Genomic DNA, 26,041 nt, shown 5'->3' with positions numbered 1-26,041 from the left:
AATTGATTATTTCTTTACAGATAACAATTTCTTGCCCACAATTAAATCTTGTAAGTACGACTCTATTGTCATCTCCCACCATGCCCCTCTTTTCATGGAGCTCAAATCACTGTGTCCCACATACTCATCTAACAGCTGGCATCTTAACCCCCTGTTATTAGCTGACGAGAACTTCATAGAATTTATATCCAATCAAATTGATTTTTTGAGAGACAAGTGCATCCTCAGAGGTCTCTGCAGGAATACTCTGAGAAACTCTGAAGGCATTTTTAAATGGACAGATTGTCTCATATCTCTCCCACAAAAATAAATTGGAAACCAAGAAGGCGTCAGAGTTAATCAGTGAAATTACCAGAATAGATCAAGAACACGGCAGGTCTCCAAATGAGGAACTTTACAGGAAAAGATTAGCTTTGCAATCTGAATTCATCCTCTTTACAACAAATGAAATGGAACAACTCATTTTTCAATTGTGACATCATGACTATGAACATAGAGAGAAGGATAATAAGATCTTAGCACAACAAATCCACAAGCTCACAAGTTCACAATGCAATATCAGTAATTAGCAACACAGACAGAGATAAAATCATCGACCATAGAAATATAATGCACACATTTAGAGACTACTATAAGTCCTTATATTCTATTCAGTTTAAAGAAGGCAAGACGCAATCTAAGGAGTATTTTGATGTATTACAGATACCACAGCTAGATACTGTCAGTGCAGAGGAACTGGATAAACCCCTGAATCTCACAGAATGATCATCTAGTCGGTCCTAAGGGATGGTCAAGTGCCTTTGCTTGCAACCAGCCCTGCTTCGCACCCCAGCCCGACCGACCAAGCCCTTAGAGCCAATCCTTAACCCAAAATTATGGTTCCGGCTTGCCGACTTCCCTTATCAACATTGTTCTAACATGCCAGAGGCTGTTCACCTTGGAGATCTGCTGCAGATATGGGTACAGGCCGTTGTGAGATTTAGACCCTTTCCCCCAGATTTCAAAGGCTCACAAGAGCTCTCTAGATGCTGCAGGAATACAATGCTTTCCAAGGCACATGCCCCTCTCTTGGTATAAACCCATGTCCATGCCCCAGGGGCATCCCTCTCCGCCACTCCGGTTTCAGGGATCTGAACCCGACTCCCTTTTGATGGGCATGGGAGTGACAGAAGCCATCACCCCATGATTCGGAAAGGCACTTGCCTATCCCTTAGGACCGACTAACCACATGTTCAACTATTGTTCACATGGAACCTTTCTCCACTTTGGCCTTCATAGCGCTCATTTGAATATTTGCTACTACCACCAAGATCTGCGCCCACAATGGTTCCACCTGGGCCCCCACCCTAGGCTTCAATGTGCACCGTGGGGGCACTCCTACACATCATGGCTTAGCCCTTGTGGTCACCAGCGACGGCCATCCACCGCCTTCCTTTTTCAGGGCTGGTTTATTCAGCAGGTGAGTTGTTACACGCTCCTTAGCGGGTTCTGACTTCTATGGGCACCGTTTTGCTCTCCATATCAACCAACACCTTTTCTGGGATCTGATGAGCATCAGCATCAGGCGCCTTATGCCATAGTGCCAGATCTGCTTATCAAAAGTGGCCCACTAGACACTTGGCATTCCTTGCTGCGGCTCCACGCCAGTGAGCCGGGCTCCTTACCCATTTAAACTTTGAGAATAGGTTGAGATCGTTTAGGCCCCAAGGCCTGTTATCATTTGCTTTACCAGATAAAACTGCGTTTGGCGAGTGACAGCCATCCTGAGGGAAACTTTGGAGGCAACCAGCTACTAAATGGTTTGATTAGTCTGTCGCCCCTATACCCAGGTCGGATGACCGATTTGCACATCAGGACCGCTGCAGACCTCCACCAGAGTTTCCTTTGGCTTCGCCCTGCCCAGGCATAGTTCACCATCTTTTGGGTCCTATCACTAATGTTCTGGCTCCACCACCCTGACGCAGCGGGCAAGACAAGCCGGCAGTGTGCCTGGGCCTCGGGAGTCAAGGATCCCATCTCAGTGGTGCCGTCCAGGTGACTGGTGCTGCACCATTCACTTTCATTGCGCCACAATGTTTCGAGCAAGACCCTCTGACTCGTGCACGTTTTAGACTCCTTGGTCTTTGTTTCAGAATGGGTCGGGTGTGGAGCCGACTTTGCCGCTGACCCCTGGTGCCACGAGTTACATTGGTGTACCCCAGTCCGTCCCCAGGGAGACAGCCACATTGGAAGGAACAGTGGGCCCTGTGCCCAGAACCCCCCTCCCCACCCCAGGGATGGGGGAGAAGGGCAGCCAGGCAGTTTGCTGCAAGCAGGTCAATCCCTCGGCTCTTGGGCAGCTGCGAACTCACGACTGGGGGGAGCTGTATCACCAGCAGCAGGTGCTGCCGGCCACTTTCTCCCCCTGGCACTTCCCTGCTGACTCAGAGCCAGTAGGTTGCACCACTGCAGAGTAACTATGCCCAGCGGAGGCCTTGCCTGACCATGCAGCGGTGCCATGACTCACCTCTGGAGAATGGGGGCTGAAGGATCCGCCAACACCTGGACGGCCGACCCAGATTTCCCACTGGGTTTAATCCTCCGGGTGGATGGCACAGACCCCACCCGTTTACCTCTTGGTAGGTTCACACCCTCCTGAACTCTCTATTCAAAGTTTTTTTTCAATTTTCCCTTTCACTACTCGCTGGCTATCAGTCTCATGCTCGTATTTAGCCTTGGATTGTGGTACAATCCCAAATAATCCGACTCTGAGGAGACCTGGGAGCGGTATGGCGATTGATCAGAAAGGCAACCCTCAGACAGGCATGAACCCCAGGAAAGACCCAGGGCTGCAAGGTGCGTTTGAAGTGTAGATCAATGTGTCCTGCAATTCACATTAGTTCTCACAGCTAGCTGTGTCCTTCATCAACGCACAAGCTGAGCGGTCCACCTCCAAGAGTAGTCTGTTTCTCTCTGTATCTATTTAAGGCCCAACAAGGAGGAACAAGAAACACTGAGGTGGGGTAGCACAGGGGCACGGGTGCCCGGAGTTAGCCTCCCCCCACACCGGTATGGGAAGGGGAGGAGGACAGGGTCATTGAACCGTGTTCCTGAAGCAGACAGGTAGGTGCCCAGTTTAACCCCGCTGGCCGACAAGGGTGATTAAGGCAACTTTGTGATTGTCCTGGCTCACACGGGACAAGAAGTCCAAGAGGGTAACGCCTGCCACCTGGGCCTCTCCAAGGCCACACATCCGGCACACCCCAGGGAGGACTCCACCCCCTACCTCTAACCGGAGGGATGGGGGGTCAGTCGGGTGTGGACAGTTGACGGGGAAGGAGAAGGGCGCTCTTGGCAGATGCCCCGTTCTCTCCACCCCTCTGCCTCTCCGGAGAAAGTACAAAGGGCATGGACTTAATCAATGCCAGCTTATGACCCGCACTTACTGGAAATTTCTCATTCGTGGGGAACAATTGCAAGCCCCAGTCCCCATCACGAATGGGGTTCAACGGCTTACCCACACCTCTCAGCGCCGGGTAAACACACATTGATCCATTCAGTGTAGCGCGCGTGCAGCCCTGGACATCTAAGGGCATCACAGACCTGTTATTGCTCAATCTCACTTGGCTGAAAGCCACTTGCCCCTGTAAGAAGTTGGATGCTGACCACTTGGGGGTTGCATAACTATTTAGCAGGAGGGAGCCTTGTTCGTTATTGGAATTAACCAGACAAATCACTCCACCAACTAAGAATGGCCATACACCTCCACCCACAGAATCGAGAAAGAGCTATCAATCTGTCAATCCCCTCCGTGTTTGGGCTGGGTGAAATTTGCTGTGTTGAGTCAAATTAAGCCATAGGCTCCACTACTGGTGGTGTCCTTGTGTCAATTCTTTTAAGTTTCAGCTTTGCAATAATATTCCCCCTGGAACCCAAAGACTTTGGTTTCCTGGTTGGTTGCCCAGCAGGTCTCTGGGAAGAACACCGCCAGATTGCCAGTTGGCATCGTTTATGGTTGGAACTATGATGGTATCAGATCATCTTCTAAACTCCGACTTTCGTTCTTGAAAAATTTCTGGCAAATGCTTTCCCCCTCACTAGTCTTGTGCCAGATTAAGAATTTCACCTCTTGTGGTGCAATACGAATGCTCCCGACAGTCCCTCTTAATCATGGCTCCAGTTCAGGAAACCCACAAAATAGAACCAGAGTCCTATTCCATTTTTCCTACCTGTGATTATAACACATTTTTTCAAAGTAAGCGTTTGGTACCCTGTCGGACACTCAGTCAAAAGCTTCAAGGGGCACTGAGAGGCAAGGAGCTGGGAAAGGTGGTAGCTCACCACAAGGTTGACTGCCAGCTCAATCCCAAGATCTAACTACGAGCTTTTTAACTGCAGCAACTTTAATATACACTGTTGGGGCTGGAATTACAGCAGCTGCTGGTACCAGGCTTGCCCTCCAATGGATCCTTGTGCAAGGATTTAAAGTACACTCATTCCAATTGCAGGGCTCAAAGAGGCCTGCATTGTTATTTTTAATCACTACCTCCCCAAGTTGGGAGTGGGTAATTTGCGTGCCTGCTGCCTTCCTTGGATGTGGTAGCCACTTTTCTGGAATTGAACCCTGATTACCTGTTACCCCTGGTCACCATGGTGGGAACAGAAAGTACCATCGACAGCTGAGAGATCACACATTCAAATGAGTCATCGCTGCCACCGGGGGTGCGCAATCTGGCCAAGGTTATGTAGAGTCACCAAAGGTGACTGGGTGAGGGGACTCGATTGGGTTTTTGGTCTGATAAATGCACGCATCCTCCCAAGGGCAGGAGCCAGTGCTTGTTTGCATGTATTAGCTCTAGAATTACCACAGTTATCTAAGTGATGTAGAGCAATCAAAGAGACCATAAATGATTTAATCAGCCATTTGTAGTTTCACTGTCACTTCTGTTTGCACTTAGACATTTATGGCTTAATCTCTGAGACAAGCATATGTTACTGGCAGGATCAACCAGGAAAGGCTGGCGAGGCGGTCTGAACGCACCTTCAGTGGCTGGCTGCTGGGCCGATTCGTGTCTGGCCAACTTCCCTCCCAGCCACAGTCATCTGTTGTCATCGGTACTTGCAGAAGGGAGGTTCAGAGACCAGGGGCCTCATGTATAACGCCGTGCGTAGAACTCACACTATAACATGGCGTAAGCACAAAAGCGGGAATGTGCATACGCACAGAAAAATTCAGATACAGGAATCTGTACGTACGCAAACTTTCACGTTCTTCCACTACATAAATCCCGATCAGCGTGAAAAGTAACGCACGTGCACGCGCCTTCTGTCCCGCCCCAACCCCTCCCAGAATTACACCTCTTTGAATATGCAAATTGATATAAATAGCCTTCTGTGAAAAGACAATGGGAAAAGCACGGGGGAAAATATAAGAATTTCAGCGAAAACCAAGTGGAGGCAAAGGAAAACCGTACTATTTGTTGGTTTAAACAGTGGTATAATCAACAAAAGAAAGTTGATCGAGTGACAGAGTGTCGGAAAACTCGAAAGATCAAATTCACAAAGTCGCACAGTGCCCGAAATAAAAAAGAAGTTGTCACATATCAAAGTCGGCGTGAAAAAGCGACTTGTAGCAGACCATCTGAGTGTCATATGAAAGCTTATTAGGGTACAGACAAAAAAAAATAGGCACACAGTGGGAAAAAAGCACAAAATGTCAACTTTAATCTCGAAATTTCCAATTTAATCATGTAGTTTATTTTGTCCTTAAAGTAGAACATCATAAACTTCATCTTATAATTGTTTATTTTACTAGTTTCTCAAATCCCATTGTAACTAAAGTAGCACGTTAAATGCTTTGTTCTGTGTTTGATCTTCTATGTGCTCTGTGTGTGTGAATCACTACGTGCTTCCGTTCTTTCTCTTTCTCCGACAGGACACATAATCCATTACATTCGTGATATTATAGCTCTCTGAATAATTAAAATACTGAGATGTATACGTGATATCTTTTTCATGATGATAGGAATGAAAGCATGTTATTAAACATGGGAACACGGTGGCGCAGTGATTGTTCATATCTCACGCAAGAGGCTTGCTACGCCATGCGCGACCTTCGATGAAATAATTTATTACAGAAGTGCTGTCTCTTTCAAGCGTACTAACCTCCAATTCCTGTCCTTACTTTTCATTCAACAAATACCCAATCGCCACATAATCAGCTCTGTAACAGACGTTAAGCCATCTGTAAGCTTATAACACAGATTCTTCAAAACTTTTAAGGAACATTGAAATATCTTCGTAGTACATGTTTAATTATTCTATCCATCTATCCTTCCAGTGTCGCGTCAGCACCAGCAATAATACAGCGCAAGGCAGGAGCTATCAGTGAACTAGCTAGCGCTGCGGCACCGTGTCCTCACATGTTTAATTATTACCAATACTGATTATTTAAATGAAGTTAAAGTTTTATCTGTATACTATAAGCAACATATTTTGCTGCATTTCATCTTAAAAATGATATTGTCATCATACGCGCTTTATAAAGTGGCGCAGGTTTTGCAATATTATAACTGTAGTGCAAGTTTACAGTGGGGTAATTGTACTTATAAGTAAAATCATTTCTACAAGGAGCACTTGATGGACTGATTGAGTGCGTTTATAGTTCTTGGGATGAAACTGTTTCTGAAACTCAAGGTCCGTACAGAAAAGACTTTGACGCGTTTTGCCGTGGCTGAGGTAGTGTGTGCTTGAAACTGTATACTGATAATTCTCTTTCCGATCAGATGCTGCTGCGATTCCCCACTCAGATACAGTGATATAAATACTCCGAGTGGTACAGTGAGAGTAATATGGAAAAAGATGATCTGCTGTGGCAACCCTTAATGGGAGCAGCTGAAAGAAGAACAAGATGCAGTGAGAGTAACAACGCTAAAGCAGTTATGGTATTTGGAATACTATGGCTATTTCCTGGACCATTATATTGCTGCAGGTTAATTACGATCAGATGCATTACACTAATCAACAATATGCAGTTAATTTCAGTGTATTTATAAAGCCGCGTCAGGAATGTGGGTCTAAGAAAGAAAGGATGAGCACACAGGAACAGTAGCACTGCTTTGACGCTGGGTGCCGCAAGTCTACAAAACCAAGCAGAGAAATTGCGTACGCCAGGGTATGAGGTACCGTGGAAATGTGCGTGGCTTTATGCCAAGTTTAGGTTTTATACATCGCGATATGAGCGTGGAAACGTTCGTACGCAACATCTCTGTGCGTATGCAATGTTTATACATGAGGCCCCAGGTCTGCTGCTAGGAAAGGCAAAACCCAGGCACCCCACAGGGAGGGGGCGGGGTCTGCGCTCTCAATTCCGGGTGACAGAGAAATCATGTCCTGGGGCCCTGGGCCTGAGCAGGTAGAAGGGGTTCAGCTGACCTCTCCCCATGGCCCAAGGCCACCATGGTGTAGGACCGCTTGGCTTGGGAGGAATACCCACCGATCAGAGGGATCATTGGTCTGCCAAGATACAGTGCATCTGGAAAGTATTCCCAGTGCATCACTTTTTCCACATTTTGTTATGTTACAGCCTTATTCCAAAATGGATTAAATTCATTTTTTTCCTCAGAATTATACACACAACACCCCATAATGACAACATGAAAAAAGTTTACTTGAGGTTTTTGCAAATTTGTTAAAAATAAAAAAATCTGAGAAATCCCATGTCCATAAGTATTCACAGCCTTTGCTCAATATGTTGTCGATGCACCGTTGGCAGCAATTATAGCCTCAAGTCTTTTTGAATATGATGCCACAAGCTTGGGACACCTATCCTTGGCCAGTTTCGCCCATTCCTCTTTGCAGCACCTCTCAAGCTCCATCAGGTTGGATGGGAAGCGTCGGTGCACAGCCATTTTAAGATCTCTCCAGAGATGTTCAATCGGATTCAAGTCTGGGCCACTCAAGGACATTCACAGAGTAGGGATGGTATTGGCCTGGCGATGAGCGGTGCCTGGTTTCCTCCAAACGTGATGCCTGGCATTCACACCAAAGAGTTCAATCTTTGTCTCATCAGACCAGAGAATTTTCTTTCTCATGGTCTGAGAGTCCTTCAGGTGCCTTTTGGCAAACTCCAGGCGGGCTGCCATGTGCCTTTTACTAAGGAGTGGCCTCCGTCTGGCTACTCTACCATACAGGCCTGATTGATGGATTGCTGCAGAGATGGCTGTCCTTCTGGAAGGTTCTCCTCTCTCCACAGTGGACCTCAGGAGCTCTGACAGAGTGACCATCGGATTCTTGGTCACCTCCCTGACTAAGGCCCTTCTCCCCCAGTTGCTCAGTTTAGATGGCCGGTCAGCTCTGGGAAGAGTCCTGGTGGTTTCGAAGTTCTTCCACTTATGGATGATGGAGGCCACTGTGATCATTGGGACCTTCAAAGTAGCAGAAATTTTTCTGTAACCTTCCCCAGATTTGTGCCTTGAGACAATCCTGTCTCAGAGGTCTACAGACAATTCCTTTGACTTCATGCTTGGTTTGTGCTCTGACATGAACTGTCAACTGTGGGACCTTATATAGACATGTGTGTGCCTTTCCAAATCATGTCCAATCAACTGAATTTACCACAGGTGGAATCCAATGAAGCTGCAGAAACATTTCAAGGATGATCAGGGGAAACAGGATGAACCTGAGCTCAATTTGGAGCTTCATGGTAAAGGCTGTGAATACGTATGTACATGTGCTTTCTCAATTTTTTATTTTTAATAAATTTGCACAAACCTCAAGTAAACGTTTTTCACATTGTCATTATGGGGTGTTGTGTGTAGAATTCTGAGGAAAAAAATGAATTTAATCCATTTTGGAATAAGGCTGTAATATAACAAAATGTGGAAAAAGTGATGCGCTGTGAATAATTTCCGGATGCACTGTATATTTGTGTATCACTTAACTCCTTTTGTTTAATTTGCTTCCATTAAACACTAAACTCTGCTTACCTGTTTCGCTTCTCTTTCTGTCTTCAGCTCGACCATTTCATGATTTTTATGTTCATTCAACGCACACTTCAAGCAGATACACGTCTCATCAGTTTTACAAAACATTTCCAGAATTTTCTGATGTTTCCCACAGAGTTTCTCCTTCAGATTTTCATCAGGATCAACCAGATTATGGTGCTTCAGGGCATCACCTTCATAGTGAGGCTGCAGGTGAGTCTGACAGTAGGAGGCCATGCAGGTTAGACAGGACTTCACCGCTCTGAACTTCTTCCCAGTACAAAAGTCACACTCCATGTCTCCAGGGCCGGCATAACGCTGAGACAGAGGAGGACTGAGTCTTGTTCTCTTAAATTTCTTGATGACTTCATTCAGCAGAGTGTTTCTGTTCAACTCAGGCCTTGTGGTGAAGATGTGTCTGCATTGAGAACAGCTGCACATTTGGTTCTGATCCCAGCAGTCTGTGATGCACTTCAGACAGAAATTATGTCCACAGGGGAACGAGACAAGATCATTCAGGGTCTTCAGACACACTGAACAGGTGAACTCATCCTGTGATACAAACAGCTGGGCTTCAGCCATCGTCAGTCTAAGGAGAGACAGGCAGAGAGAATCAGACAAACAAGCAAGTGACCTGTGAAGAAACAAAAGTGAAAGTTTGTCTGTGCTCAGTGAGGAAGAGGAGGAGGAGGAGGAGGAGGAGATTTAAAGAGAAAGCTGAGAGCTAACAGAGAGAACATCTGAGGAGACCTTAAGGATGTACAGTTAATGTGAGATAGGAGCCCAGAGAGTGAAGATCATAAAGTGACAGAAGACATGACCTGTCACAGGAGATCTGTTAAAGTTTAATTCACGTCAGTATTTCTTATTTGTTTATTACATACTAAAGTTTACATTAGACAGACTCAGAACTCAGTGCACATTTACAAATTAAATTAAATAACAATTAAACACAATACATAAATCACAATAAACAGCCTGGCAGCCTTCAGCACACCGAGACAGTGAGCTGTTAAACTGAGGATTCATTCCAGCCATGCTGGTGCTTTTCTCTTAATCAAGTTGTCCATCACATAGTAAGTTCTCTTCTCTAACTTATCAAAGTTGTAGGAATGTTAGAAGGAGAAGAAGCAAATGTCAGTTTATCAAATAATTCATAATCAGTTGTTCCTTTTGTGAATGCTAGTAATTCATTTTATTATTCAGTAAAGACTCCACTTTACTTTCCATACTTTTCTCTGTAGTTGACGTTCCTGGCTATTAGACATCCATCAAAGTAACTGAAGCCCACTCATTGTAAGAAACAAAATAATCCACCCACCCACCCACCCATCCATCCATCCATCCATCCATCCATCCATCCATCCATCCATCTTCAAACGTGTTTGTATTGTGCAGGGCTATGAGGAAACTGGAACCTCAGTAACCATTGAGGGCAGACAGTAACAACCCCTGGACAGGGTGCCAGTCCATCACAAGGTGAACACACACTCACACACACACACACATGCACACACAGACACTCTCTGGCCAATTTACACTTTATTATAAACACAAGGATTATGTAAATATTACCCTGCTAAAATACTGACATACTGTTATTGGCTCAGATGGCGTCAGTGTGTGTGTGTGTGTGTGTGTGTGAGTGGGCCCTGCCAAGGATAAGCTTCCTTTTCAGAGTTGGTTGCTGTCTTCAAAATTCAGCTACCATGGTGGGCTCCTCATAACCCTGCATTCCAATAATTGCTAATTATCATCCTGTTCATAATCATGTAAATCAACGAGGAATGCAATCTGTGATCACAGGACGGCAATCAGATTATAAAAAGTCAAAGAAGAAAATGTCAGACAGGATGAACAAATCTCAATTATTTATTTATCATGTTATGTTACAACAGCACAGACATACAAGCAGCACGACCTTTGACTCACTCTGCCCCTTGAGGTTGTTCATCTTGCCCTTTCTCCTCCTGACACTTCTCTCTCACTATCACCCCTCACTCCTTCTGTATTTTCTCCACATCCTTTTAATCCCTTCAGGCTCCACAAAGGTGACAGATTTAGAACTCACAGTCGCCACCTGCTACTGAGGCCTGTAATGCAAGATGGAGTGTCTCTCTATCTGGACCTCTATCTGCCTATTTATACAGGCTGTTGTCAGTTGTCATGCAACATATAAGAATTGTTAATTATTCCTCGGAATGTGTGTGTCAGTGGAAGATAAAAGTTTTTGCAAGTATCAATTGTAATTGGCATTTTAAATGTTGAAAGTGAAGATGAAGTTAGTCAGGTTTGGGGAACTTTGACAGACATGAAAGCAGGAGGGAGGAGATGCAGTTTAATATCTGAGGTGGCATCAAGTGCCTCAGTAAAACACCAAACCCCATCAGTATGGCCAGTGACTGACAAAACGGTGAGTCCTCGTCTTCAGATATTCACAGAGAATTTATTCAGAGGCGACAGACCCCTTAACTGACCGATGACCCCTTTTGTGTCCATCCCCAATGGAGAAACACAAAAATGTCTTTTGAGAGGACAGCAGTCTAGATACTTTTGTCACTTTGTGCTCATACATAAAGCCATCTGTCAATAGCACTTTATACTCAGCCTTTCACTTGTGCTGCTCCAGCAGGTCCACATGTTTGTCCTACTTAACAAGTGACATTCACGGGACACAGCAGTTGATGTCTCAGGCTGTAATATATGTACTGTTGCTAGAAAAAGTAAGTTTCCCCACCTTTGAAATTCCCTGGAATTGATTCCTACTAAAATGTGATCTGATTAATTTGTCACTTATTAAAGTGACAAATACAAGGACTAACCTGATCTGATTCAATGTCATTAAAGCTGGAGGCTGAATGTTATCTTTAATGTTATTGAGTTTATAATTAAAAACATTTATATAGTCATTGCTACTAACTAGGTTTCTTGTGGAATTGCCAGACAGTTCTGATTTCTTATTTTTAGATCAGCTATTAAACTTGAACTTTTTTAAGTACAACTCCAGAGATATTTTATATCTTCATCTAATTTTTTTGTAGCAGTCATGATCCTCTTTCTTATTCAAATCTTTGCCAGTCGATTCTCTCAGTCCATGCACACCCATAAGCCTATAACTTTGAAGATTTCCATTTGCACCCTAATTCACCACTTTCTAATTTGAGACAATGTGTATTATTATTAAATATTGACAAATTCCTTTTCACATCAATTCAGTTTTATTAGAGAATACCAGCTTTCTCTAAATCCATGGCAGCTGATATGTTTGATTTTTTTGTCTCCATATTCGGGTCTGAGTTTCTAAAGATGTCACCAAACCGTGAAGTATGACTATTATCTGGACACCTCATAGCTGTGTTTCCAAACTGAGTGTTTATCAAGAAAGGAAGGAGATCAGAAATTATCTGAACGATCTGCAATGGCTTTATTAACAGGAGAGAGAATAACCAAACATTGTTAATGTTAACCAAACCTAAATTGCAGAGTGTAGTGCCAATAAAAATATAAAGAAACCATAAACAATAAACATTGAAAAAATCTGTGTATGGTGTTCAGTTCCACATTTTTGTGAATATTATTTGTCAAAATTGCTGTAGTTGATATATTTAAATAAGAATATGGAGTAATGTCTGCAAGATACTATTAGGCTTGATACTACATGTAAATGTCTCAAAGCACAACATGGCTGTACAATAACATGAAACTGACACACAGAGATCATCAAGAAGTCATAACCTGATCATCAAAGGGGCCGATCCCTGAGATGTGGAGACCTTCAGAAAGGCAGAATAAAAGAGGAATGGACGCAGGTCAGCAGCACGTGCCATCTTGAGAGTGAGCTGCATAGCCACGGTAAGAGCAAAGGAGTCAGCGAGTTGGAAAATATGTTGTCCTGTGTATCAAATATTAGGATTTCCTAATGTAGCAGTAGAGGTAGTTATCAACCTCTTTCACCCTCAGGTACCACGCCAAACACTAGGTAAAAGTCCAAGACTTCTTTATTTTATGATAATTATGTGCACAAAGCACCCTCCACCCCACACTACTCATATAATAATCAATCAGCACTACAATAATCACAATTCCTCCTCTCCTAGACACTTCGCCACCCTACCTCCCAGCTCAGCTCAATGTCTGGGCTTTCCCATGGTCCTTTATACCCCCTGACCCGGAGGTGTTCCTATTCCATAACCCATAAGTCCTTATTACTTCTGTAACAGGGTAAAAAGTCCTTTTCTTCAACCCGGAAGCACGTTGTTTCTTCTTGTCATGTGATTATGACGCACTTCCGGGTTATAGGGCACATAAGAGTCCACGAGCCTCCCTACAGCGACTCCTGGTGGTCCCCAAGGTATCCAGCAGGGCTGTGCATAAAAACTACAAAGCCCATGAGGCCCTGCTGGAATTCGGGGCCCATCCATGCTGTCGGGAGAGCTCCACCTGGTGGCCTGGGGGTGAGGGCTGGAAACTCTCGCCGGCCATCCATGACACTAGCTTGTTTAAAAAAAAAGAATTTTTTCTTGGTATAATTTAGAAATATTTAATAATTAGACGTAGTGCAGGGAGCAGCAGGGCATCACTTATACTTAATTGTATGACTAGGCTCTGTGTGTGTGAGAGTGTGTGTGTGTTAATCGTAGGACGCAGGAGTAGACCAGCCTATTCAGCAGACTTGGTTAAATCTCACAAATCCTGTGATAATACAGTGTGAATAACCAAGAAAATCTACAAATGCTGTAAAGGAGCTGAAAGCAGCCAGGGCCTGCTCGGTGTTACCTACCTACCTACCTACCTACCTACCTACCTACCTACCTACCTACCTACCTACCTACCTACCTACCTGCCTGCCTGTCTGTCTGTCTGTTAGGTTAATTTTTAAGAAGTTTTCTTATTCCTATTATCCTTGTCTTTCACTTTCGTTTCTTCACAAGTCACTTCCTTGTTTGTCTGACTGATTCTCTTTGCCTGCGTCTCCTCAGACTGATGATGGCTGAAGCCCAGCTGAGTGGATTACAAGACGAGCTCACCTGCTCGGTGTGTCTGGACACCCTGACTGACCCCGTCACCATCCCCTGTGGTCACAGTTTCTGTCTGAAGTGCCTCATGGACTGCTGGGATCAGAGTCAAGTGTACAGCTGTCCTCGGTGCAGACACACGTTCATGCTGATGCCTGAGCTGAACAGAGACACTCTGCTGAATGAAGTCATCAAGAAATTAAAGATGAAGGCACTCAGTCCTCCTCCATCTCAGAAATATGCCAGCCCTGGAGATGTGGAGTGTGACTTCTGTACTGGGAAGAAGTTCAGAGCGGTGAAGTCCTGTCTAACCTGCATGGCCTCCTACTGTCAGACTCACCTCCAGCCTCACTATGACGGAGACGCCCTGAAGCACCACAAGCTGGTTGATCCTGACAGAAAGCTAAAGGAGAAACTCTGTTTGAAACATTAGAAAAGTCTGGAGATATTCTGTAAAACTGATGAGATGTGCATCTGCATGATGTGTGTGGTGACTGGACATAATGGGCATAAAATGGCTGAGCTAGAGCGAGAAAGAGAAGAAAAACAGCTGATGGGAGTTGAATGTTAAATGGATAGAAAATGAAAGACAGGAGTTAAGGGATTTGCCATTTAGTGTAACAGAGAAATCCATTCATCCCTCTTAAAACCCTCAGATTTCAAATACAGATAGCAGGGAGCTGGAGCCTATCCTGGTGAGACTGGGTGGAAGGCATGAAACAGCCCAGGATGAGACACCCGATGTTATCCATGGACAGTCAAGTGAGCTGAGTGCTCTCATTAAACTGAGTTGACTTTCTTTGTTCTCTAATCAGTTTTTTTTTTTGAGTTTCTAAAGCAGTGAAGTTCAAACTACAGCCTGCAGACCAGGACTGGCCACTGGCCGGAGTGCGATCATCACGTGGGCTACTCATAGAAACATCTAACATTCTGACCCTCCTGAGGTGTTCTTTACAAAATGATTTTACAGTTGGCTGGTGTAAGCGTAGTAAGTGACCATGGAGTGTCGTCCAAAACATAACACAATACGAGGTTTGGACACATGAACAGAGACACTTTGTAGTACTGCCACATTCTTATGTTTACAGGTAAACAAATGTTAAGTAACCAATTTCTTAAACAACAATGAAGTCTATGAAGAGGCCTTATAATTTTCAATTTAATATGAATCAGATCACTAATATCGGCACCAAATTCTTGGTCTATTTAATTTTTTTATTATTTGGCTATGAAATTCTTTAACATAAATCAATTCCTCAGATTCCTCAGACAGACATCCACTTGTAGGACTGGATGACATTACTTGGTCAGAAGTTTTTTTCTTAAGCTGCCTCTGCCTGTCCTTCTTTTATTGACTCGTAACTTCAGCTCAGATGTCAGTTCACTTCACCAGGACTCTCCTTGACAGTTTTGGGTGTCATCTGATCAGTTTGATCAAACACAGCAAATGACACCCAGTGATATCTCAGTATGGCACTCTTTATCACTTTGTGACTGAAAAAGAAGCCAAAACTCAACCTGAAGGAAAAACACTTAGCAGCAATTAGCAGTAAAAAGGTTGGATTTCTGTGCATCCAAGACACCAACAGCAGCAAGTCCACTCCGTCCTTTATAACCCTTTGCAAGCACTAGAACTCTGATCTCTGCCCCTGGATTAGTTTCTGCCCTGTAGTAAGACCCTTATTGTGGCCATCACAAAGGCTAAATGATCTCTTCTACTCCAAAGGGTAACATAGTGCCAGACTGTAAGAACTGAAGACAATCTGCAATGGAGATGGACATGGGTGTCACATTTACTCTTGCCTTCAAAATGAAAGCAAGTTGCAAAAGCAGGAGAGACCCCACATACAACTTCTCTGTAAAATTACTGAAGGATTGAGTCAGGAGATCATAGATGACCCTGCAGATTTCTGTGCCAGCTAAAGTGGGTCTGCAAGTGTCTAACCTCAAAAACTGTAAACTGCAGTTCAGTCCTCAGCCACAAGGGGCAAGAAGCCTAGAGACACAAAAGAATGTGTTAGAAGAAAGACAAAGCAAACTGAATGTTCTTCAGGTGTGCCACAGGAAGCTCTCCATGGATACAACAATCTGGACAAAACATCACCTCCACCTGAGTGACCATAAACCAAGTCAGGAGTTCACCTGCCAAGAGTCTGAGAACTTCTAACTGTGACTTGATAGTTTAGATAAAGCCAGTGGATTAATTCTGGTAATTGGCATCAGCATAACTGTGTGATGGAGAAGACTTTAGCTGTTGTAAGGGTCTTTATAAATTCATGGAGAAAAGTAAAATGGGTTGTATCAGTTTAGAGCAGTGTTACACACACACAAACACACGCACACACACACACACACACAGATATACCAGGGAGCTGTAAATGAACACAAGCAACCTATGAACAAATCCACACAGCTATGACAATGCAGCCTCCAGAAACTTGATAAGTTGCTAAGAACTGATTCATCTAACCTTCTAAAAGACCAGGGGCCTCATGTATAAATGGTTCGTACGCGCAAAAATGTTACGTACACCTGTTTCCACGCTCACGTTGCAATGTATAAAAGCTTAACTTGGCATAAAGCCACATACATTTTCACGGTAGCTAAATCTCTGGTGTAAGCAAGTTCTCCACTCAGTTTTGCAGACTGGTGGCACCCAGCGTCAAAGCAATGCTTTTGTTCTAGTGTGGTTTCCCAATCTTTTTTAGATCCACATCCCTGACGCGGCTTTATCAGATACACCATAGATATTGTCTCCACTGCCTTTTAAGGCACAAAACAACATCACATCTTGGACAAGAGAGTTACAGAGATGCTTCAGGGCCTGGGACTTGTCCGCCGGACTATTACATCACCAGACTCGCCTGCTGTGTCTTACCCAGTGAGGAGGAGCCGGAAGTGGTGTGAGAGAAAATGGAAGTGGGGCAAGCGTGGAGGCATTTGGGCTAGGCTAGCCACTGGACCATACAGACCTGCGATACCATCTCTCGTTCTGGTCAATGTACGTTCACTAGATAATAAAATAGATCACATTCAGCTTCTGAGATCTGCGTGGCATGACGTGAGGAACTGCTGTGTTTTTACTTTTACAGAATCTTGGCTTAATGACAACATCCCGGACTCTGCTATCCAGCTACCTGGGCTAAAATGCTATCGATCCGACCGAGTCTTTCTAGAAGACTTGTGGCGGGGGAGTGTGTGTTTATATTAGCGACGCTTGGTGCAGAAATATTGTCGTTGAGCACAGACACTGTTCTCCACTGGCAGAGTTTATTATTATTAAGTGCCGACCCTTCTACTTACAGAAAGAGTATGCATCAATTCTGCTTGTCGCTGTATACATCCCTCCAACCTCTAACACCAGTGATAGGAGCGAGGCGCTTAATGAACTCTACCAGGCCATTAGTGAACAACAAACAGCGCACCTGGATGGATTCCTCATCACAGCAGGAGACTTCAACCACACAGATTTAAAAGTTTTATCGCCCAAATTACACCAACATGTGGACTTTCCTACAAGAAGAGAAAACTCACTGGATTTGATGTATCCAACCTGCAAGGGAGCCTACAAGACCTCCCCCCTTCCCCACCTAGGTCTCTCTGATCACATCACCATCATGCTGAGCCCTGCATACAGACCCAGAGTGAGAACCATCAGACCAACGCAAAAGCAGGTACTATCTATCTATCTATCTATCTATCTATCTATCTATCTATCTATCTATCTATCTATCTATCTATCTATCTATGACCACGACTTGAGACTTTTGTCCATCACACTAAGCTCCGTGTCCAAACAGGACCCATTATTGAAAACACACCATCCGCGCCTTGAAGCATGAAAGTGGTAACATCATGTTGTGAGGTTGCTTCTCTGACCTAGAAGGCCTGTGAGGGGAAAATAAATGCAGCAAAATATGAAACCATTCTGTAGGAAAACCTGATGTCGTGTACAAGAATGCCGTACCTTGGGAGAAGACAATGAGGCCAAGCATAAAGCCAAAGCTCCAGGTGACTGGCTTCAAAACAACAATGTGAATGTTCTGAAGGGGCCGACTTAGAGTTCATATCTCAGTCCAAGAGTTCATATCTCAGTCCAATGGAGAAGTTGTAGATGGCCTTTAAAATGGCTGATCAATCACCATCAACATCATACCTCTCAGAACTTCAGTAGTTTGACAAGAAAGAATTAATGAGGACAAATGACAGAGCTGAGAGAGAGACGTGAGCACAGACTCCAGGCTGTCATGGCTGCCATCTACTACACACTGACTTGAAGGGGTGAATACTCCTCTGTTACTTGGTGTTTTATATTTGTAAGTAATTTAGATCACTTTACAAAGTCCCATTTTCACTTTGACATGATGTTTTTGTTGATCGGTGCCAAAAAAGCCAAATGAAATCCTCTGTGATCTAGTGTTGTATAACAAGAAAATGTGAACACTGCCAAGAGGTGAATACTTATTAAGAGGCATCTTTAAATATGTTAAAAATAAATAGATAAAAAGGCAGAAGTGTATTCAGCAATACACATGCCAACACAGCAATAACCAAGAAAAAGGCTTGAAAAAGACACAAAAATGGACAGAAAAAATCAAAATAAAATTAAATCCTAACAACCAGCAGCACAGAATGCATGAGCAGAAATCACCGTAAATGAAACACGAAGAAAACAAAAAAAGTGAAACTCATGAGATAAAACTTGATGGAGATGTCAACAGCATGTTGGAGTCATTAGAAATTTAGAATTCCATTTTCAGTGACACATTAGCCTTTAGACTCAATGCACTGCTATCAGGACTGTCAAGAAACCGTAAAAAGAGAAACAGAGAGCATGGCAGACGAGAGCAGCGACTAAAATGCAATAAGAACTTCACTCTCCTCTGTACGTGTGACAATACACTTACACTAAACCAGAGGTGGGCAAAGTCATTCCTGGAGGGCCGCAGTGGCTGCGGGTTTTTGTTCCAACCCAGTTGCTTAATTAGAAAACAATCCTTGCCAATAATTACATTTCCTGGCTTGTTAGTGCTTTAACTCTGCTATGTCAGGTCATTCTCATATCCTAGATTTTTTTTCCATTCTAAGGATATCATCCAAATACTTTGAAGTGTAAAACGGATGGGTAATTCTCAATCCTTCACTTTTTTCTCTTCTCTTTCCTTCCAAGTATTTAATTAAACCAAATAGTGCCTGATAAATACACACAGGTGTAAAGGGTAACAAGCAAAATGAATAACTGCTGGTTTATTTTGTCATTTGCCTCTTATTGCTAATAAGGAGCAATTAAAAACTGAGAATGCAGCTGTTTAAGACTTAAATAAGCAATAAGGGTTCAAAATCCTAATGAGGGGGACAACTAAAATGAAGCAGAAGATGTTTCTAGAGCAGGGGTCCTCAATCACAGTCCTGGAGGGCTGCAGGTTTTTGTTCTCACCCGGTTGCTTAATTAGAAAGCAATTCTTGCCAATAATTTAATTTCATGGCTTGTTAGTGCTTTAACTCTGCCATGTCAGGTCCTTCTGATATCCTTGATCTTCTTCCCCTTTCTAAGGATATCATCCAAATGATTTGAAGTCTAAAATGGAGGAGTAATTCTCAGTCCTTCACTTTTTTCTCTTCACTTTCCTTCCAAGTATTTAATTAAACCCAATAGTGCCTGATTATTACACAGAGGTGTAAATGGAAACAAGCTAAATGGAGAAATGCTGGTATCTTTTGTCATTTGCATGTTAATGCTAATTAGGAGCCATTAAAAGCCAAGAATACAGCTGTTTAAGACTAAAATAAGTGATAAGGGTTCAAAATCTTAATGAGCGAGACCACTAAAGTGAAGCAGAAGTGTCACTTGAGCAATAAGTGCTTCTTATTAAGTAATTGGGTTGGAGCAAAAACCTTTAGCCACTGTGGCCCTCCAGGAATGACTTTGCCCACCCCTGCACTAAACACGACTAAACAGACAAAGCAAGGATTTTTACATTTTACCTCTCTAATAACTTTCATTTTTCTGTTGCTATTTGTAAAGCACACACATATTTTGTAAAACTGTGCTACATAAAGAAGTAAATGTCGATGTTGTTTAGGATCTCCAGGACAGGTAACTCCGTCCTGCTCCGTCAGCTCAGTATAATTTAACGTCTTTGTTACCAACAGTCAAATACAAGATTCTGAAAGTCACCTGCCGCCCCTCCAGGGTCCTGCTTGACTAGAATATCACCTGTTACTCTGTGCAGTTTTTAGTTCTGCTCTCCTTACCTGTTTATTTCCCTGAGGTCCCGTGAAGTGATGACGTGACTTTATTCAATATACTGCTGCGGCCCCCCAACTTCGGCAGGCGTTGTGAGGCCAAACCTGAGACTGCAGCAGGACTCGGTGTGTCTGTCAGATCTCCGTCTGCTCTTCTACCTTAAAAACACACCATAACTAGGAAGTTCAGGTTTGTGAATAAAGTAACCGACAGGAATGCTGTCTGGTGAGTCTTCATCGGTCACGGGGCCCACTTTATCATCAGGTGCTCCTTATTAACAGATATTATCAGACACGATTACAATACTGACATGCCTGCCTTTGTTTGGATTGCAGACGCACACAGACTGCTGGCCTCTTTACCCTCTCTGCTCCTTTGTCTCCCTGTAGGATGTAATCCATTTCTTCTGAGCTCACACATTATAAAAGCAGGATGAGCGCCATGCTTTGTCCAAGCGACAGTAAATAGAAATTCACATCAATACCCTCATCGGCACCTCGTCAGTCATCTGCTTTTGTTGTGTTCTCCCAGAATTCCACCACGTTATTCAAACTCCATCCCATCTAAACCCTTGATGACCTTTCATTTTGGAGCAAATTCTTTTTGTGTTTCCTTTCTTATTGCAGTTTATTATTTCAGTGAGTCCCAAATTGTCAAGAATTTCTTAGGCCTCTGTTAGTGCAGGTCTGGGTTCGGTGTGTTTAGGGTTCGATACAGTTATTTTATATCATTAATAGTTATGTAGTTTGAAGTGTTCTACTTTGTACCATATATTGATTAATTATTATTGTTAATTTTAATTGCTGATTCATGAATGTCTCCATGTTGTTGAGGACAACTCCACCGTTGATAAACCACCGAGTACCACTTTGTATTTGAAAACAAAAAAGACCCCATTGACACTGCAGCTCAATTCCTATTTTATCACTCATATGTGACAACAAACTGAATTTTAGAGAAATATGATTTTCAAAAAGGATAATGAACTCAAAACCTTTTCAGAAAGTATTTCCACTGTTCTCGTGATGACTGTTTTATATCCAAATCGTCCACAGCGCTCTCAGTATTCTTTGGGCCTCCTGTTTCTATGTTCAGAAATGCGTTTCTTCAAGAGCTTTTTATGTCAACATCAGCATTTAAAAATGTTAAATGTGTGGAAGTGTAAAACACGGAAGTGTTAAATCAGAGTTCTATTGTAAATGCTTTATGTCAGAGAGGGGCGCCCACCTCCATTAATAGGAGAGATGTTATATCTGAAGGCAATGATATTACACTGACAAAAGGAGAAAGAAGGTTTAAAGTGATAAACTGTAACAGGTTCTTGTTGCTGAGTACACCACAAGTGTAACACAATCAGTTTCCTATTAGCTCCCCAATACCCATAATTCCTTATTACTACAGAATCCCCAATAGCTCAACAGACTTACAATATTCTACATATTCCTTCACACTTAAGATTGTAAATGTGGGTAACAATTAACAAACAGCATTTGCTATTTATATGATATATGAATATTAAAATGTTGTCACTGCAGTTTACATTCTAACAAAGGACAGACGGTAAACCTCCTCTACGTCCCGCTAACTCAGCCAATTATTCTGCCCCTTAGTATTATTTTCTCACATACAGGGTTAGCTGCTATAAGTTAAGACGGTCAGGAGGCTTTCTTCTTCTAAGAAGGTTACATCATCCAACTGGTGTGCACTCATCTCCTAACGCAGCCTTAGGTAACTTTGATCAAACGGTACCAGCAGGACTTGAAGCTGGACAGACAGGTGGCATCCCCGGCTGGCTTTGGATCATCTCTCTAGAACTTGGTGTCTTTCTGCTTTAGCAGGTACACTGGGTAGCAACTGTTCAACATGTCGTCTCCATGTCTGGAGGTCTCGCGTTCACACCTTATAAGAGACAGGTCCAGTCTTTACAGGAATTGTTGCTGGCATCCATTTCTCATTGGTGGAGGAATTATGAGCAAGAACAGCATCTTCACTGGAAAACTCATAATCTTTAGCCCACTTGGTACGTTGATTTACTTGATCCTGCTGCTTATCATAAACTCCTACCTGAGTGGTGGCTGATCTCAACAAATCGAAACGTGTTTTAAGCTGCCATTTTAGCAACAGATCAGCTGGTGACATACCTGTTGTTTAATTTAAGAAGAAACACATAAAAACGTTGTTTGAAAGGTGCTTCACTTTTGGATGCTTTAGGAGCGTATGTAAGGGTTTGCACCATTCTTTCATCCTGGCCATTGGTAATAATGGCTGGATAGGAGATTTTAATTGCATTACTTTTTAAGAATCCCTCCTTTTCTGGGGACACAAGAAAGATGCAACATCTCTCTTAAGGTTTGGATCATCTTTTCTAATATGATGGTGGATGTGATGGTGACCTCAGGAATGTGTGTCCACTGCAACCAGAAGCATAACACCTTCTACAGGTCCTGCAAAGTCTAAATGGACACATTACCAGGACTGGTAGGCCATTCGCATGGAGGTGGTGGTGCTGGACTTGGCATATTTCTGAAATCTTGGCATGATGAACATGATGTTGCCTTTGCCTCAATATCATGATCAAGTCCAGGCCACTATAAGTAACTCTGGGCTATCTCTTTCATTTGGACAATGCCACCATGTCCACAGTATAACTCAGCCAGAATGTGTTTCCTTATCCTTGGTGGTATCATTTCTCACATGCCCCACATGAGACATCCTGCTGTCACTGATAGTTCATTACCCTGTGAAAGGTAAGGATGAACATCAGGCAGTGCATGATGGGTGCTAAGGTCCTGACCTCTGACAATGCAATCAAGTAGTTTTGAAAGTGTTGAATCGCCCTTGGTTTCCTGCTTGATCAGGTTGATGATTACATGTGTATTGTCCACCACCTGAAAGTAGAAAATCTTTTGCCTCTTTTTTCTGGGTTGTTCAGGAAGGGGGAGTCTTGACAGACCATCTGCATTTCCATCTCCCTCAGAACACCTGTGTTTATCTCATAATTGTGAGACCCAAGCTGAAATGCCTTGTGCTGAAGTCTACTTGATGCCATAGATGGCACATTGGTACATGAGCAAAAATTAAACGTGGGTGGTCAGTTGTCTGTTAACAAAGTACATTTTCAATCAAAGAGGTAAGTGCGGAATATTTATTATTCCAAAAATGATGCTTAAGGCCTCTTGTTCAATCTGAGGATATTTTCTTTCAGTTTTACTCAATGTTCTTGAGGCAAATGCAATCGATCGCCCCTCACCTGTTGATATAATATGTGACACAACAGCACCAATGCCATAAGGGGCGGCATTGTATGCTAGCTGAATAGGTAAGGATGGGGCACCGGCTGCCAGTCCTGTATGTCAGGGATTGAGAGAGAGGGCACAGGGGGTGGCCTGACTACATACATTATAGGGAACTTCAAGGGGCACTCTACCACTGTGTACCAAGAAAAGATCAGGGTTGCCATTATCAGCTGGTAGTGCCTGAGACATATGTGCCTAAGTTCCTACAATATTACCATGAGAGCCCGATCTGTGGTCACCATGGTAGTATGAAGACACTGTTTAAAATCCTGGAGGTGGCGTGGTGGCCGACGATACGTGAAGATGTCTGGTCCCATGTCCAGACTTGTATCACCTGTTAGCAATACAAAACCCCACCTGGTCTCCCCTCGGGACAGCTTCAGCCAGTAATCCTCACTATCCCTGGGGAGAGCCTTGATGTGGACCTAATGGGACCATTTCCTGCCAGTAAGGACCGGAAGACCTACCTGATGGTGGTTGTGGACTATTTTACCTGATGGGTGGAGCTATTCCCCATGGCTAATGCCAAAGCCAAGAAGATATGCTCCACCCTCAAGGACGATATTTACCCAATGGGGGTTACCAAAGAACATCATCAAAGACTGGGGCCCGCAGTTTACCAGCTCAGTAGCAGGAGAGTTTTGGAGACAGTCGGGGGGGTGGGGGGGGGGGGGGTGGGGGGCGGGGTAGTTCACCTGAAGATACAATACAATACAATACAGTTTATTTTTGTATAGCCCAAAATCGCACAGAAGTTCCTCAATGGGCTTTAACAGACCCTGCCTCTTGACAGTCCCCCAGCCTTGACTCTCTAAGAAGACAAGGAAAAACTCTCAAAAAAAAACCTTGTAGGGAAAAAATGGAAGAAACCTGGGAAAGGCAGTTCAAAGAGAGACCCCTATCTAGGTAGGTTGGGCGTGCAGTGGTCAAAAAGAAGGGGGTCAATACATCCATCCATCCATCCATCCATTTTCCAACCCGCTGAATCCGAACACAGGGTCACGGGGGTCCGCTGGAGCCAATCCCAGCCAACACAGGGCACAAGGCAGGAACCAATCCCAGGCAGGGTGCCAGCCCACCGCAGGGGGTCAATACAATACAATACAATACAATACAATACAATACAATACAATACAATACAATACACAGAACAGAACAAATCTTCAATACAATATAAAAATATAAATTTTAGAAGTACGGAGCAGAATTTAACAGTAGATGATATCACATGATATGATTTTGATTTGTTTACAGTTCTGGAGACCTCATCCATCAAAAATGCCTCCCCCATTTGGCCATTCCACGGCTGAAACAGTGCTGGGCCAGCCAATCCGATGAAAAGACCCCTCTTTCCCACGATTCCTGCGATCCTCCATCAGGGATGAATTTACTTTAGGCAGGCAAAACAACTTGGCAGGTGGGCCGTGGCACCAAGCACCACATTTGAGTACCGAGAAGAGAAACAGAATATGTGAGGGTTAGTAACAAATTCTATCTATCATGTTGCTTATGTTTAAGTGCTAATGACTAACAACAGAGATGCAGTCTCTACAGTTAATCAGCAGCTCTAGTCAGGATATGCTAAACTGAAGTTGTGAGTCTTCAGCCGGGATTTAAAAGCTGAGACTGAAGGGGCATCTCAAGATAACAGAATACCACCCCCAATCTAATCGCACTGAGCAGGTGAACCAGATGCTGACGACAATGATTGCATCCTTCGTCAGAGGCCACCATCAGTATTGGACTAAGTGGCTGCCTGAGCTCCGGTTCGCATTGAACACAACGGTGCATAAGGTTACAGGTAAGACCCCTGCATTGTTAGCTTTAGGCAGACATCTTAATGACCCTCAGGAAAGCATAATCATTCACAATCCATCCAAACCAGACACATCTGTCCACTATCATCTACAAACAATACAGCAAATTACTCAACAAGTGAAGGAAAGAATGGTGATGTCTCAGCCCAGGCAATCTCAATCCTACAACCAGAGACATAAGCCTGTACAGTTCACAGTTGGGGAGAAAGTCTGGATCAGGACTCATCCCCTCTCCAAAGCCTCAGTCAAATTCACAGCAAAACTTGGTCGGGCTGAGATAATACAGGAAAAAGATCCTGTAACCTATTCAGTAAGGTGGGGATTACCAGGGACCAAACATCTGTAACCTCAAGCCTTGGTTTGGCTGTACACCACCTGGGACCTGGGGATGGAGAATGTAGTGGCAATACTGGGGAATGAAAACTTCAACTTCCAGCAGTCGCTGCAGTGGTTTGATTGGTCGTTTGCTGAGGGTGCAGGTGCTGCTGGGGACAAGGAGGCTGGTGTGAGATTTTAAAGAAGGCCATTTATACAGAGGAAATAAAAAGTCTTTTGTTGTTTTGTGTCTTGAGTTGTCTGTCTCTTTGCCTTTCCATTTACTACTTGTGGATTCTTGTTTTGTCTCCTGTTTTGGGTGTATGGACTGTCTGTCTGGTGTCCTCCTGCTGCATGAGAACTGTTTGAGGATTTGGTGTTGAACTGT

General features: G+C 43.6%; 6 protein-coding genes and 1 pseudogene across 32 annotated transcripts in view; 3 read left to right on the top strand and 4 right to left on the bottom strand.

Annotated features, from left to right (window-relative positions):
• The window catches only part of LOC114643026 (tripartite motif-containing protein 16-like), a 1,170,030-nt gene extending 1,149,644 nt beyond the window's left edge, over positions 1-20,386 (bottom strand). For 9 of the 14 annotated variants that reach the window (XR_007934991.1, XR_007934992.1, XR_007934993.1 and 6 more), the window contains exon 1: positions 20,234-20,383. The gene's annotated coding sequence lies outside the window, so the exon portion shown is untranslated. Of the gene's footprint in view, positions 1-20,233 lie in introns of all 14 variants that reach the window. The other 5 variants (XM_051927897.1, XM_051927898.1, XM_051927912.1 and 2 more) reach the window with 4 other exon arrangements.
• The window catches only part of LOC114652512 (tripartite motif-containing protein 16-like), a 979,029-nt gene that overhangs the window by 18,698 nt on the left and 934,290 nt on the right, over positions 1-26,041 (bottom strand). The window lies entirely within an intron of this gene.
• Positions 1-26,041, top strand: part of LOC114641503 (tripartite motif-containing protein 16-like) — a 1,283,323-nt gene that overhangs the window by 479,622 nt on the left and 777,660 nt on the right. The gene's annotated exons all lie outside the window — the stretch shown is intronic.
• Positions 1-26,041, top strand: part of LOC114652539 (tripartite motif-containing protein 16-like) — an 837,738-nt gene that overhangs the window by 359,900 nt on the left and 451,797 nt on the right. The window lies entirely within an intron of this gene.
• LOC114652524 (tripartite motif-containing protein 16-like) overlaps positions 1-26,041 on the bottom strand; it is a 538,688-nt gene that overhangs the window by 194,787 nt on the left and 317,860 nt on the right. The gene's annotated exons all lie outside the window — the stretch shown is intronic.
• The window catches only part of LOC114652414 (tripartite motif-containing protein 16-like), a 1,097,043-nt gene that overhangs the window by 876,782 nt on the left and 194,220 nt on the right, over positions 1-26,041 (bottom strand). The window lies entirely within an intron of this gene.
• On the top strand, positions 13,919-15,052 carry LOC127527852 (E3 ubiquitin/ISG15 ligase TRIM25-like; annotated as a pseudogene).

This window comes from Erpetoichthys calabaricus, chromosome 5 (genome assembly GCF_900747795.2).
Source record: "Erpetoichthys calabaricus chromosome 5, fErpCal1.3, whole genome shotgun sequence".
NCBI lineage: Eukaryota > Metazoa > Chordata > Cladistia > Polypteriformes > Polypteridae > Erpetoichthys > Erpetoichthys calabaricus.
Note: the sequence above shows the minus strand (reverse complement) of the source record. Positions and strands in the feature narration are given on the sequence as shown.